The sequence below is a fragment of the Tasmannia lanceolata genome, unplaced genomic scaffold, assembly GCF_043159265.1.
Source record: "Tasmannia lanceolata isolate RefF3 unplaced genomic scaffold, GAP_Taslan_0.1 ptg000012l, whole genome shotgun sequence".
NCBI classification, from domain to species: Eukaryota; Viridiplantae; Streptophyta; class Magnoliopsida; order Canellales; family Winteraceae; genus Tasmannia; species Tasmannia lanceolata.
Window position 1 is genome coordinate 48330958 of NW_027518689.1, and position 15683 is coordinate 48346640.

General features: G+C 37.8%; 1 pseudogene; it reads left to right on the plus strand.

Annotated features, from left to right (window-relative positions):
- The first annotated feature begins 1309 nt into the window (after window positions 1–1309).
- On the plus strand, window positions 1310–2554 carry LOC143888904 (ETHYLENE INSENSITIVE 3-like 1 protein; annotated as a pseudogene).
- Window positions 2555–15683: the final 13129 nt, after the last annotated feature.

A 15683-nucleotide genomic window follows, 5' to 3' on the forward strand; every position in this document is an offset into this window, starting at 1 on the left:
TTAGGCACTGAGATACATACTGAGCTATTTCTCTTTTCATATTATTCCACCAAAAGTTTCATTTCAAATCCTTATATATTTTCGTACCTCCAAGGTGTACAGAATAACACGAACTGTGCGCTTCCTTCAAAATTTCATTCTTTTCAAAATAGAGTCCTTCGGAACACAAATGCGGTTACCAAACATTAATGCGGTTACCAAACAATTTGTTTTCTGTATGCAGGAGGGAACCTGAATTGAGGTGGATTCATAGAACGAAAGACCCCAAAAGTGAGAACTTGGGATTGAAACTAGGGCTGCGTATTCGGTTAAAACCGAACCGAAAAAACCAAAAAGTTGAAACCAAATATATTTCGGTTACCCAAAATTGGAACTGAAACCAAAACCAGATAGGTGAGGAACCGAACTGAAACCGAAAACCGAAATCACTGAAAATCATTAGATTGTGTCATTGGGTATTTCTTCTTACTGAAAATCAAAGTGGGTTTGATGGAGGGTGAATGGAGAAGAAGATGGTTTGGTGGAGATTAAAATCAGAAGTGGAGATGGAGGCTAGGGAATATGGCGGCTGTGGAGGATTTTGTCGGATTCTGGTAAGGGTTCCCGGGGAAGAAGGTCGCAAAAGTGGCTGAAAAATGGAGATGGTGGTCGGAAAATGTGCAGAGAAGGTGGGATTGCGCCCGATTTGCAAGGGGTAGTGGTGGTAGCACTCGGGTGGAGACAAAGGTGGCTCATATCCCTTCTCTACACTAATACGAAGGTGGCCCCAAGCCATAGTGATATCTCACCCAAAACCATGGAGGCGAAGGTGGCTCAGATCCCTTCTCTGCACCATAGTGAAATTTCACCCAAAATAATTTTGTTAAAATTTTGTAATGAAGCCATGGAGGAGTGTAATGGAGGTAAAGACTACAAGTCAAGTGGATTGTTATAAGTTTGTTGGAGGATGTGAAAACCAGCCCATGGTTTTCAAAAAATGGCATTAGTGCTCAAGAAGTCAAAAGCTGTCAAGAGGCAAAAGCATTTCTAAATTCACTAAAAACAAATGTGCAAAGACCAAAGAGGACAAATAAAAGAGCAAATGGAATCTTACCAAAAGCCACTATTCGGTTAATCGGGTAGAACCGAATTTTCTTGACAAACACCGAAGCCGAAACCGAAAACCGAAATTGGTACAAATTATAAACCGAAACCGAACCGAATCATAAAAAACTAAAACCGAAATAACCGACCAAATTCGGTTTGGTCGGTTATTTCGGTTTTTACCGAATAGTGAACACTCCTAATTGAAACCTTAATTTGTAGGATCATGGAGATGAAGGAAGAAATTGTGAATAATGATTTTCTATCTCTTCCTTCTGAGGAGCTTGAGCACTTACTTAAAAATGAATCTCTTCCTTCCGAGGACTCCGAGAAGTCACCAGAGAATGAGGTTGACATCTCACGTGCGAGCGATAACGAAAGTAGTGAAGAAGATATCGAAGTAGAACTCGAGAAGAGAATTGAGAAAGATCAAATAAAGCTACAACGCCTCAAGTATTAGAATAAAGGGAAGAAGGTTATTGTGGATTCAACTAACCAGGAGAAATCTCAAGAAAGGGCGCGCCGAAAGAAGATGTCCCGGGCTCAGGACAGAGTACTAAAATATATGCTTAAAATGATGGATGTTTGCAAAGCTTAAGGCTTTGTATATGGGATCTTCCCTCAGAAAGGAAAGCCAGTGGGTGTTTCTTCGGACAATCTACGGGCATGGTGGAAGGAAAAGGTGAAGTTTGATCAAAACGGTCCTGCGGCAGTTGCTAAGTATCTTGCACAGATCGGCATACCCCGAATGAATAAAGAAAATAAATTGGTTACTATTTTTCCTCAAACTCTACCGAGCTTGCCAGACAAAACTTTGGGTTCTCTTTTATCAGCTCTGATGCAGCATTGCGACCCTCCTCAGAGGAGGTTTCCATTGGAGAGGGGGGTTCCTCCTCCATGGTTGCCAACAGGCAATGAGGAGTGGTGGGAAGAATTGGATCTTAAAGAATACCAAGTCCCTCCACCTTACAGGAAGCCCCATGACTTGAAAAAGTCATGGAAGATAGGTGTCTTGAAGGCAGTGTTCAAGCATATGGCGTCAAACATGGCGAAGATTCGCAATGTGGTGATGCAGTCGAGAAGCCTGCAGGATAAGATGTCGGCGAAGGAAAACGCCACATGGTTGGCCGTCGTAAATCAAGAGGAATTGTTGTGTAATAACCTCAACCCATATTTTTGTCCTCCTCCTCCTCCTCCATACATTGCAAGCACTGGAACTCACACTTTGAGCAGTGTTGGTGAATACGATGTTGAAGATAACTCAACTGTTGATGGTGGGCTTATAAACTTGGGAACTGGGCTTGTTCCACCTACTATATCCAATGCTGAATTGGCAGCTGGAACTGATTTCAGTTGGAAGAGGAATCTGTCGGATAGGCTGGAGATGATGCTTGATCAGACAAAATATACTCGTGGGTATGATCAATGCCCTTACAACAACAACAATGTCGGTTTTCATGACGTTATTTGAAGAAATAACCATCAATTCAGAAGCCCGTATGGTTCCAACTCTATGGGGATCGAAATTTCGAGCTTCAATATCAATCATGAAGACCAGCCAACTTTCAATATGCCTTTCGGCCAGCCCAATCCAAGGGTTCAAGCGTATCAGCCGCTGCCTCCCATGAATCAACCTACTACAAATCTCGATGGATTGGGGATTCAAGCAAATGGGCAAGAACCCATTGATAATCTCATCCCATTCAATGACAATAATCTTTGCTCAGGTATGGGCTCCACTTCTGGAAGCATAAATTTCATCAATGATCCAATTCCTATGCAACCAACTATTGAAATGGATAACTTTTTCGGCCAAGGGAACCTGATCGATGGTAGTTTCTTGGGAGAAGACAACTTCTTCATCAACAATAATTCTCTGCTGCCAGATGAAATCTTCAATCAGTCTAATATGATGGATCAACCATTGGACATCAACACAGACTTCAGACTTGGGTCTCCTTTAAAACTTCAACCCTTGGAACTTTCTGACTTGCACAAAGTGGTGGGCATGCCGCCCGAGTAGGAAACTTCCTAGTGGTAATTCTGAATATAAGGGGCTATGAGTCGATCTTTGGGCGCATTGATTATTCAGTTGCATACTCTTCAGATTAAAACATTATTTTAATTTTTTGTTCTGAAGGAGTACATGATTAGGGGATAGGAAAAAAAAAGGAACTGTTTGCAGTTTCAATGTCTTAGGACTAGGATTTTTATAGGTTCACGTTCATTGGAGGTACAGGATCTTATCGACACATGGTGAGAATATGATTTAGTCCTGCTTTGAATTGCATAAATAAGTTTCATTGTTGGAAAGCTGTTACTTTTTTCCTTTTATACTGAACAGATTCCAGTTGTACATGTAAAATTTAAGAGAATTTCTATTATTCTTGGATACACTACAATAATCTCAAGCTGTGCTTATAAAGAGTACTTATATGATAAATATAGAAATAAATTAAGATAACTATGGAAGGAGATATGTGTAGAATATTCTAACCTAATTACTAATAAAATCTAGCTTCCTAATCTATCTAGGTTACCTCTACTAGCTAACTTGCCTAGTATAATAAGATGATCCAACGGTGAGATCTACACCAAATTCAATGGTTGGAACTTACATATTCTAACATTCCCCCCCAAACATATGCGGATTGAAAATCAACTTACATTTGATTACAATGAAATTCCCCAATAAGAAAATAAAATTTTCTCCCCATAAGAAAATAGAATCCCATGATTTAAAGCGCACTTGCGAAATTTGATGACAAATATCCATGTTGTTGCTGAATGTATATTCTCAAAGAAGACGTCGCTTGTTGATGTGCCGGGAAGAGATGGATCAGAAAGAATCATAGCCAAATGCAGATTTTAGGCCTAAATAAGAGGCATATTTGCCCTTTAGATTTTCTAGGATTTTATTTTCCATGTTATTTAGAATTATGAAGTGTAGTTTTTTTGGAATTTTTATTTTAGTACGTTTTTATCTTTAGGTTGTTAATTGCCTATTTATAAGGCTCTTTACATCTTATTTTGTAACTTTTTGATGATTATTGATATTGAATAAAGATTATCCTCCCTCTAATTCGTTTATTCCTCTATTTATTTTCGTCTCTTCTTCCCCTATGCTTCTAATTATATCCCCTTTCCTCATTTTTTCTTCATGGTGCTGCATCAATTTGGTATCAAAGCCAAAAGATTCAAACAACCTCCGATCACAGCAAAAACTTCCAACCAAGCTGCGAATTGCCATCAAGCCAAGTCTCAGCCACGAAGTTACAATATCAGTTGGAGCTCTGCAAGTTACAAAACCCTTACTAAAAAGGGGGACACGATGCTGTATTTGTAGTCTTTTAACAATAAAGGTGACTTGCTCAGCAAGTTACTCAAAGTAGAAGGCAAAAGTATATTCCCCCACCCCCTCTTTCCTTCTTGGACACCCCTCTTTTTCTTGTTTAATTTTGACGTGACAATCTATCACGTGAGTGAGTAGCAACAAAAAAAAGAAGAGGAACTTTTATCACAGCCCCTACTTCCCCTAGGCACCCCTTTCCATTTAGCAAAGACTAATTAGCCCCCTCTTTTCCCCAGCCACCCCCCACAAAAAAAATCAAAAAGAAAAAAATAACAAAAAATCTAAAAAAAGGGAGAAAATTCATCTTTCTTTCTCTCTCTAGATTCTCTCTCAGTCCACCCCATCTCATTCTCTCTCTCTCTCTCTATCTACAAGAAATTGGGCCATTAGTGGCAATATTATTAGTGGCGACCTGCATTTCGCCAGTAATGACAAGTTTTTAGTGACGACAAATAAAAGTCGCCACTAAAATTAAAACATTAGTGGCGACTTCATATATTGTTGCTAATTAAAAAGTTTTTGCCACAAAAGCTTATACGTTATTGGCGACTTTATGTCCCATCACTAATCCTACGTAATTACCTAAGTATAGCGACAACATTTGTCTTGTCACTAAACATCTCGTCACTTTATCCATTGGCGGGGAAATATTTTTGCGGGAGATGTTGGAGGCAATAGTATCAGTGACGACTTTTCAGAAGTCGCCACTATAATGGTCTTTCTTCAGTGACGAAATATAAGTCGCCACTGATAATTAGATTTTAGTGACAAGAGTTTTTAGTCGCCACTAAAGATTTAATTTAGTGGCGACGAGGTGTTTGCCACAAATAACAAGTTCGTAGTGACGACAAATAAAAATCATCACTAAAATTAAAACATTAGTGGTGACTTCCTATCTTGTCGTTGGTGGGGAATTTTTTTATGGGAAAGGTTGGCGTGTTTAGTATCAGTGACGACTTTTCATAAGTCGCCACTAATGAAAAGTCTTTCTTCAGTGGCGAAATATAGCTCGCCACTAATAATTAGATATTAGTGACAAGACTTTTTAGTCGCCGCTAAAGATTTAATTTAGTGGCCACTTTATACAGTGTCACTAATCCTATGCAATGGCTTGCAATTTTGATTAAATAATATGATAGACCCCACCGTGGATATCATACAATCCCAAAATCTCATAAGTTGGAAAATTCTAGCCATCATCAAATTGCCTATGAATGGACGGTTAAGACAAGAATCACCAATTGATTACATTCAACAATGTCAGTGGCGTAGTGTGTTCAATTACAAGAGAAAGACTATGACTTTAACGTCTCAGACCAGGGCATGTATGTACAAACAAAAATGTTGGTCTTGTAGACCCTCACTAGGTGACACATATTGTCTTGATTCCATTCCAAATGGACATCTTTAAGAAAAAAAGAAAGAAAAGGTACAAGATCTATTAGGAGAGACCGATCTTCATTTGCAAACTTAGTGTATATTTGTAGATTAGTAGACTAAGTAGATCTTATTAGATAGACCTGGCAAACGGGTCGGCCAGGCCAAGTTTCACCCAATCCGTACGGGGTTTGGGTAAAAAAAAAAGACCCGGAATTTTAGGGGTCACAATTTGTTGAACCTGGACCCCACCCGTACGGGCCGATTGGACCCGCAGGTCACCCATTTTTTGGCTGTTTTTATTTTTAATTTTTTGCCCACACCGTAGGATGATCCAAACCTTCATTTGATGAGCCACAACGTAAATAGGTTGTGTCCCAAAAATATTACCATAAGATGATTCTAACCCTCCGATCTAAAGACTAAAGAGTGACTCACTTTATGGAAACTTCTGTAGACCGTATGATCCTATGGTACAGGCTGTACAGCCCATTTTGAAAAATACAGGGTGAATTCATCATAGAAGGGGGTGAATTTATCACTGCCCTTTGTAAAATCATGTTAAGGTGTTTAAAATGCTTGTCAATATTTGTTAAAAAAGGTCAATACATGACCAATATAAACTATAGGAAAACTAGTATAATGGTTGAAAATATCATTCATGATTTTTGGAATTCATTGGGTGCATCGTTAAACCATATAGCCTGGCAGTCCATTCATATGGCCACACCACAAGAAAACTACCTATTAGCAGCGGACATTCAGCAATTGTCTTCAGAACCACTTCTAAATATGGCGCATTAGATGCGGTCAAATGTATACGGCTGTTATATGACTATAAAAAATAGGGAATGACGAGATTTTATACGGTGTAAGCCCTTACAGTCCCTTATTTTTCAAAAGGTAAGGTACGGACCACACCATAGGATGATCCAAACCGTCCTGTGATGGGTCATAAAATAAAATAGTTTATGCCCAAAGAATCATTTCCATAGGATGATCCTAGCCTTCCCATCTATAGAAGTTTCCATTGTATGAGTTTATCTATAGGTCAGAGTGTTGGGATCATCCTATTGAAATGATTTTTGCGCACAACCTATTTACGTCAAAACCTAAGATAGACATTAATAGTTTCCCATTTGGCCTTTTTTTCTTTTTCGGTTTATCTCTCTGATATTTTTCATAGATATCTTCCTAAGATAAACTTTAGTAGATTGTGATATTAATGTCTATCTTAGGTTTCTGGTTCGATCTATATATATATTTTTTAACTTTAGCTGTTTTTTCATAGTTGAAGGGTTAAGAAAATAGAGGAATAGTAATAAGAAAAAGAGATAACAAATGCCCATGTAGGTGGATTTTATATATGTTTATGCCTTTCTTTGTTGATTTCTTAGAAAACAGTTTTTTAGTTTCTGGGTCATGGTCTCCGTGATCTTAACGTTTCTTTTGCACATCTGTTAAGAATTTGTGTTTGTTTACTTTTCTTCTGATTTTTTCTTCTTTTTTTCTCAGCTAATAATTTATGCTTTGTCTCTTTTCTTCCATATAATGCATATGTAATCTATTGACCCATAGTCTAGCATGATCTTTCATTAGGTGAGCTGCATGTTCATGTTCGTTCTTGAAAATTGATTTTGAGTAAAAAAAACTGATTATTGGACTCAAAATTGTGTTGATTAAGCTGCTTTTTTGGCTGCTCTCTTCAACTCTTCTTATTGATCAAGGTCCTAATTAAGATAGCCGGTTTTCTCGCATACCTTACTCTCGGGGGAAGGAGATGAGAGAAGGACTCGAGTCATGTGAATTTATGGGAAGTTGGTTTGATTTTCTTCCTGAGATATCAACTTCACAAATCGTAGTCAAAATAGATGTTGCATCACAAAAGCTAAGATGGTGATATCTCATTGATTTTGGCATAATTTTAAAACCCTCCTCCATTTACAATGTTAGACCTCTTAGAGAAACCTTTAAACATGGATAAAAGCCATTTCCATCTTCGTCAATGAGGATTGATCATCACTCCATTAAAACTTGTGACTCTTTTATTCAGCTCTGTTTTACTTCAAAATGGCCAAAGACTGTTTGTTTTAAGGTCTAAACTACTATTAGGTTTGTGTCTTCTACCTTGGACATGCGCATTGGCATATAATGCTCAATAGAGTTTGATAAAGTACAAATGATGTACCCTCGTCCTCATTTGATCTATTTCAAGGTGGGTTCCTATTGTTTAGACCTTCATTTCTATTTTGAGGTAGATAGCATTTGGAAATATAGGGTAGCAAATTCCAACCGTATACTTTGCTGCCATATTCTTGGTTGAATGAGTTCTTCCTTTTTGTTTTAGCTCAATCTGTAAGAAGAATGCTCAGATTTTGTGCATGGAAATAACTTTGGCTCATCTAGATTGACTTTTGTTGAAACAATCTTCATCAATTGAAAGAGAGTATGAGCTTTACATGTTCAACAATAGATGAACCGTGAGTTGTGCCTTTCTCTGAACGGTTGATTGGGATTTCTAATTCTGATTTAGGTTGGAAATTCAGTTTGAAATCTCTATTTGCATGTTGTATTGGTGATGTGTGCTTGCTTAAATGCTTGTGAGAATTGGATGTCTGGGTGACTTATTGAACAACAACCGAGACCTGTTGGCATGTTAGTGCTGAAATTGATGACCAATACAGCTTAGGTTTGGCCCTCATTCATTGAATTTCTGGGTCACATCTGTAATACCCGGTTCCAAGTAATATTTTTTTTTTATATATAGTTGTCCTTATCAAATTAGCTATTTGCTTTCTAATGGGTGTCACTATCAAATCGTGTATCTCATGTTTTATTAAAAGTAGCTATGCTTTTAAACAAATGCCATAAATAAAGTAAGGACAAGATTTTTGTGTGCTCATTAGGGATTTCAATTTCGGTGACTAGAAATTGAATTAGAAGTGTTGTAATTTTTAAAGGCCATGATGATTATTGGACTAGTATGGTACTGTAGGATCCTAAATAGAAGTTCTTAAAGGAAAGTGTAAAGAATGATATTCCCATATCAATCTTGTTTATAAAGGGAAAGTAGGAGAGATGACCAAATCCGTTAGTACCTTCTTTGAAATTTGGATGGCCATGATTTGTTGCCATAAGAATAGCCAATTAATTTCTTAACTAAATATAGCATGGTGGGCAAGCAAGGCAATTTGGATTGGTGTGTTGGGTTGGCCATGGGCAAGGAAGGCAAGTTACCTAACCCAATTAAATTGCTTACCTTTTTGTCATATGCAAGGAAGGAAATTTTGCCAAATCAAATTTAATTGTTGCATGGTCGATCAAGGCAGTTGCCTTTCTTACAAATCAAGCCTTATGGAAAAATGAGTCACCTAGCATGTATGAAGAGGATTGACTTTGGACAAGAGACCATTGTTGGTCTTTTCTCTCAATTGAAGATAATATCAGAGACTAGATTAGTTCTCTTTCAAGGCATCATTTTTCCCCTCTTCCTTGAATGACAGCAACCACCTTGTGTTGTGCCCTCATCTACAACATCACCTATAGTTTAATGCTATTGGATTCTAATCCAATACGAGCAGCCCCTATTGCTAGTTGTTTCAGCCCCGTCCGCCATTCATTTGCATTGTTTAGCCTCCTCTCTTGGGGTTCTGAAATACCTTGGCAGTTCTGTGTTCTCTTTGGTGGGAATTGCAAGAGGAAGCTTGCTTTCTTTGGACCCTCTATCTCATACCTGTAGTCACCTTTATCACGACCACAATTGGTCGTCACCGTCCCTTCTCAACCGGGAAAAAGCCTACTATTGCTTGGTCTTTGCAGCGAGAGGTGAGTAACATTCCACCTCAACAGTCCGATAACTCTAGGTTTCATTTCATCCACCAACCTCTTTCTCATCTCTCTATGCTTTAGGGGGGATCTTTTTGTTAATCTTGAGACTTAGCTTCAAAAAATGTAATTTGTCTTAAAAATTAACAAATCCCTAGCCATTGTTTAAAGGCGGCATTTTAATTTACATGTCTTCTTTGGACAATACAAATTGATTGTAAAAGCCCTCTCAATTTCCACTATAGCTGATCATTAAGTTTTCATAAATGGAACCAAAAGTGAATTAATTTCACTCCATAAGGCATTTGGCTACCCGAGGCATGAATTGGACGGTTCAGATCATCATGCTATGCCTTATGGCTGTTCTCTAATAATAGAACCAACATTGGTTATGATGTCTCCAATTGAGCTATGGGTACTAAAATGTCCAGGAAGTTGAATTCCTTAGTCTGACCTTTGGTTTTTATCATAAACTATGGGGCTTAGTGGTTTCGGTGATCATATTTGAACCATATCCGAGGCCTAAATGACTTTTACTAGTTGATATCTTCTAGAATAAAATCCTTACTGGAATTTGATGCTACATAGGGTGTTCGACGGAATTCCTTAAAGAAGTTGATCCTTCCCTAGACTTGGGTATTAACTGAGCTAGTGGTTAGACCTGCATCAATCTTGACCTTGCAAAGTAATTCTTGGAGATTGCGCTTAAGGTAGGTGATCCTACCCTATGTCAGTGTATTACGTATATTTCATATACTTAGATTTGTTGCAAGCTTTTATTACAGTCCATTATATGGAACTTGTTTTGGAAAGGTTTCTCACTGATATCTTTTAGCATGTCATACTAAATGGTTGAATTGTCATTATCCATGAAATGCTTTAGTCTTAACATGCTTTCTTATTTATACAAAAAAAAAGAGCTTTGTGACTAACATGATTTTGGAAACTCAAATTCATGAAACACTATTGAAAAGCATTCTATTTATGACATGGTTTCAATGGATTTGAATGGGGGAGCCCCCCATGGTTTGAAACGTCTACAAAATTTATGGCACGATATTGCAAACATTAAATTGCTTCTCTCTATATTTGTATACAGTCTTGGTATGGAATGGATTCCGCCAGTAAGGTTGATCTCTGATGGGGATCTAGTGCCCAACCTGCCAGTGGGTGAGTACACTGGACGTGATCACGTAGACCGGTCGAGTTTATTTGCCTGTAAGGTTGATCTCGGGCGGCCAGTAGGGAGTCCTCTGGCTATTGATATTGTGACATTGCGCGCTTTAGGACCTGTGAGTCCTGCGAACGAGTGTTCGCCTTGGGTTACGCTACTTGCCAATAAGGTTGGAAATTGGCCACAGAGAAGACTGTTAAGTATTTTTTTCTAAATGGAAAACTGCATAACCGAGTGGTTGGAACCGTTTTTGTAAAAGCATGTATTTTTCTTATATAACTTATGTAGAAATGATTTTCTTGCTTCTTATCAATTTCTGCATTGGCTAAATTTTATGGAATGTTACTTCTTTTCCGCAACAACATTGTTTTCGTTTTCCTATTAGCTGGCTTAGATTTGGAAAACCGGCTGGGCTGTTAGCTCATTATATGGTTTAATAATTTTCAGATACAGAGGAGCGGCAGTAGACTTGCTGAGATCAGGCACTTGGATTGGAGCTTAGGAGATTCTTGCTTTCTTTCATTAATCCAGTTAGAGACTTTTGTTATTTTATTAAGGTGACTGTTATCGAATAAGTATTGTTGGATTTAGACTTATGGACCTATATATGTATTTCCTTTGAGCCTTAATTGAGACTAAAATTTCCGCAATTATTAGTCGCTTTGAATGTTGAGAATAGTTGATTGTAAAGGAGCCTTGCATGCTTGTAGGGGCGACCCCTTGGGCGTGTGGCGGCTGTCACGTGCGCCTTACCTCAAATTATGGGTTCAGGGCGTGACAACATCTTCACTCACAAACAGGAATAGCAACTACTACCAGCAAAGGGAGATCCAAGAGCTTAAGTTGATCGAGAAGGCCTCTACTAATGAAATAATATTAGTCCTAAAAAGACCAGTTGCAGTAGCACTTTGAGTTGTTGGGATGGATCAGATATTGCTCTTGTAATGAAGTCCATGTGCAACTGAATTTTCTAGAAGTCGTTGGTATTATTAAGGTGTCAACACAAAGCCAGTGGTTTGTAAAGTCATAATTTCATCCTATTGTTGCTGCTACTATGGTTGGGATAAATGAGCAAATTTGAGTGACTGTTTGTCAAATAATTCTAAGATTGAACTACAATATTTGAAAGGGGACAAAATTCTTCAAGCATACCCATGCTTGAATACATTTGGGAGATTATAGGAGATGCATTTGCTTTGATGCTAGTTCAGACATCCCACAACCTCTTCACTTGGGTAACTCTGATCCTCTCTTATCCAGTTGGCTATTGCACTGGTTCATTTTTGTTGCTCAAATTTGCCTATTGTTACAATTGTTTCATGTCTTCCTTGTTGCTGTTAGTGCTTGAAATCTTGGAAGCTTGACTACTAGTGCCCAAATCGTGCTACTCAAGCTGAATTAATAGAGTTTTGCTTGAGTAGCCTAGATTGAGTTTTCTGGTTCTTGAGCTATTAATAGCACATCCAATTTGGTCTTCCGAGCCCTTGTCAACTTTGTAATTTTTGCTCCCAGCTGCATCACCTCCCCACTGGAAAGTTAATCATCATAGGGGGTATCTATTGCACTCCATCCAAAATTGTTTGTTACGAGGAACATGCCAATCAATATCTAATATTTTATTGAAATGGAACACATATTCAGCATTGAATTTCCTTCATTGAAGTCAATTTTGTGATAAAAGTGATAAGTCTACATTGTTTCATGTGATCTGGACGATACCATATCGGTTTGTCTCCTTTAAAATCATGGGAGGTCTATCAAGTGGTTTAAAAGATCCAAAAGTTGACCCTGAGTTGTCGCGTTAGGTTTTGCTAGTAAACTCGATTCAACCTCGATTTAAACCCCAATTATTCAGATTGTATGATCATGATGTCACTCTCAATAGACACATAAAATTCTTTATTATTTAGGCAGTGTACTGATAGTACATTAGCCCTTTATGCCCTGATAAATGTTTGTTGAATCAAATGTTATAAAGTTCAGGTGACTCAGCATGATGGACTTAGATGGACTGATTTTAGGGCTTTACATTCTGTTTCTCTTTACTCATTCTCAGAGATCCAAGAAACAAGAGAGTAGATGATTTATTGCTTTTATTTTTTTGAAGGCTACCTTTTTGCAGAGAATCTAGTCCGTCACTATTAGTTTTTTGAACATTGCGATGGAACGTTGATTTTCTATTGCCTTCATCAGAACCTTCCATTTACAAATAATATATTTTTATTCAGCAGTACATCATAAAGCAGAGCACATGCAACATTTTAAAGTCCTGCATTCAACATTAATAAATGAGTAATTTATTCATGAGAATTCTCGTTTTCTTTCTTCAATCTATAGGAAAAATATTTGTTCAAGTCTTGTTGCCTCTTGTAATGTCAACACTTGAGCAAAAAATGTGCAAAAGCTCCATCATTTTATAAATTTTCTGAGTGAAATTTCTTTTTGCAGGGGGTTAATAGTTCGTGTTCTTTGTCATCACAGTCCTGCTCAAGTTTGAGTCTGCACCTCCTTCTTCGCGGTAAGTTAAAATTTGTGATTAGTTAGAATTCAATTTTTTTTAACTCCAGATGTGTTTGTTTTTATAAATACAATCACTTTCATATTATTACAGACATATACAAATGCTTCCTTGGTGCCCCTTGCATGAATTTACTTGTATAGTAGTCATAAAATGCATAACATGAGCATCACTTGTGTGTTTTACATCAGCCAGGGGATCAGTGATCAGTTAAGAGTTCTCGAATGAGGACATTAGTTTGCTGTCAATGACTATCAAAGCCTATCCACTCTTGGTTTCTCAAAGCCCCCCTGTTTAAAATTCTATAATTTAATTTTATAACAGTACTTATATTAGTGTCTTCCCTCTAAATAGTTTTTATTCCATTTGCAGTTTCTTTGTCGCCCCATGCCTCACACGAGGTTTCTTACCCCGCAAATAGATATTTATTTCAGCGACCTCTGGATTCCTTCATTTATTTCTGAATAGACATATTACTATCCAACTATGAATGGAAAGAAGCTTCTGATCGGTTTTCTCTCTTACCACTAACGTCATTACCTTTTACAGATATTAAGTATTGATAAAGTTGGCATCTTTTCACCTACAAAAATGAGAGAACTACTAACCACATTGACAAAAATAGACTAACTTAATGAAAATGTTGACTTAAAGTAGCCATTACATATACCCTTCAGTTCAGAGCCAACTTCCAAGTGCCCAAAGGTTTTTGTTTTGTTTTATTTACCTTGAATTAGTTAATGCTTTTTATGTTTTACATCCAAGAAGCAATCTTAAATGACAAAAATATCTGGAATGTCTAGGGCTTTAGTCATCTGTCGACTTGGATATTGATTCCTGTTGGATTGGTTACTTTGTTGATTTTTTTATCCCGGAAAGTATAGCAGCCCTGGGGCAGACCGCAGTGTATATATATGTATGAAATCCCTAGCTAGGTTTTTGATTTTGTCTCTGTCTGTAATCCATATCCCTTTGTGCCTTATTTTGTTGATTCCACCAACTTTCCTTTGATGTTGGATCGAGGCATGAAAGAATTTACTATTTCGGTCATCCTCCCAGAGCCATTTCTCTTTGGATTTTTGCCTCAAAAAAATTTCTTCGAAGAGGATAGGTTCATTCAATCTGTTCTTAGCTTCAGAAAGGGAATCTGAGTTGGGTTGTCTTGGATTGGAAAGATCGACGGTTTCAGGATTTTATTTTTTTTGTATTTTTCAATTTGAGTGATAGAGCTTCGAGAGGGTTGCCTACCACTTGCATGGACCAAGCTTCTTTCACAATTGTAGGGAACAACTTGCATAGACTAATGTAGCATAAACCCCGATCCCCGATTGCTCATGAATTAGCTCGACTGACATTGCTTGGGGAATTGTAGAGATCTGGGTTATTTTGAGAGTATATTGTTCCACATGAGCCAGATATTTTAGTAGCCATTTAGATTTGCCCTTGTGTTCTCTAGCTTGAGCATTCTTGATAATCCTTGTATCTCTTGATCATTGAGGAAGGGCTCCATGAGTACAATGAAGCTGAGGTGATGCATTTTGGAGATGGCTTTTAATCTCCTTCTCGTGGGGCTGTTTCTGACTCCCCTCATGTTCCAGCATAGGAGGAGGGGGTTCTAGCTGAGGCGGTGGGGAATGGGGTGATATTTGGATGGCTCTGGCTCGGGTTCTCTGAAGTTGATTGTGGTATAGTGACAATAGGAGTTGAGGCAACACTCTTGCCTGGATTTGAGGTTTTGTTTCTAAAGAGACTACCTTCCTTTGAATTCTTCTGATGATCTTGTGTTTGGATTGGTTCTTCTGGGTTTCTAGGGGGCTGATCTGTCTTCTCCAGTGTACCTCGATCAAGAGGGATATTTAGCTTGCATATGGTTTCATTGTGGCCAAATTTCTTGCACCGATACAGTAGAAAAGGATTTTTTCATACACTGCCTTTTTGGTTACTTTGTTGATTGATTTCTCAAAGGAAGAAAGACCATTAGTTGTAGGAGGTGAAATGCTGTGGGGTTGATCCAGATTCAAAATGACATGGGGCGGCAAATTTTTTGAAGAGACTACCTTCTTTGATGTTCATTGAGTTTAGTCTTTGTCAGATACTCTAAGAAGATAGGGGAAAATAATATGAATGTGATTATGATACAATATGACTGTTCTTACCTTCTTCTCTTTTTATGATCGGAAGCATTATATATAACTGTTATTACCTTATGTTTATGATTGGAAGGATTATATATTGCCTTACAAGAAGCAAAAATTTTCAGATTCTAGCCACAAATGACTTCATGTTTGGAACACTAATGACTTTACATTCTGTAACAATGTTTTGGAATTTTAATGGATGCTTTTGGAGGTCCT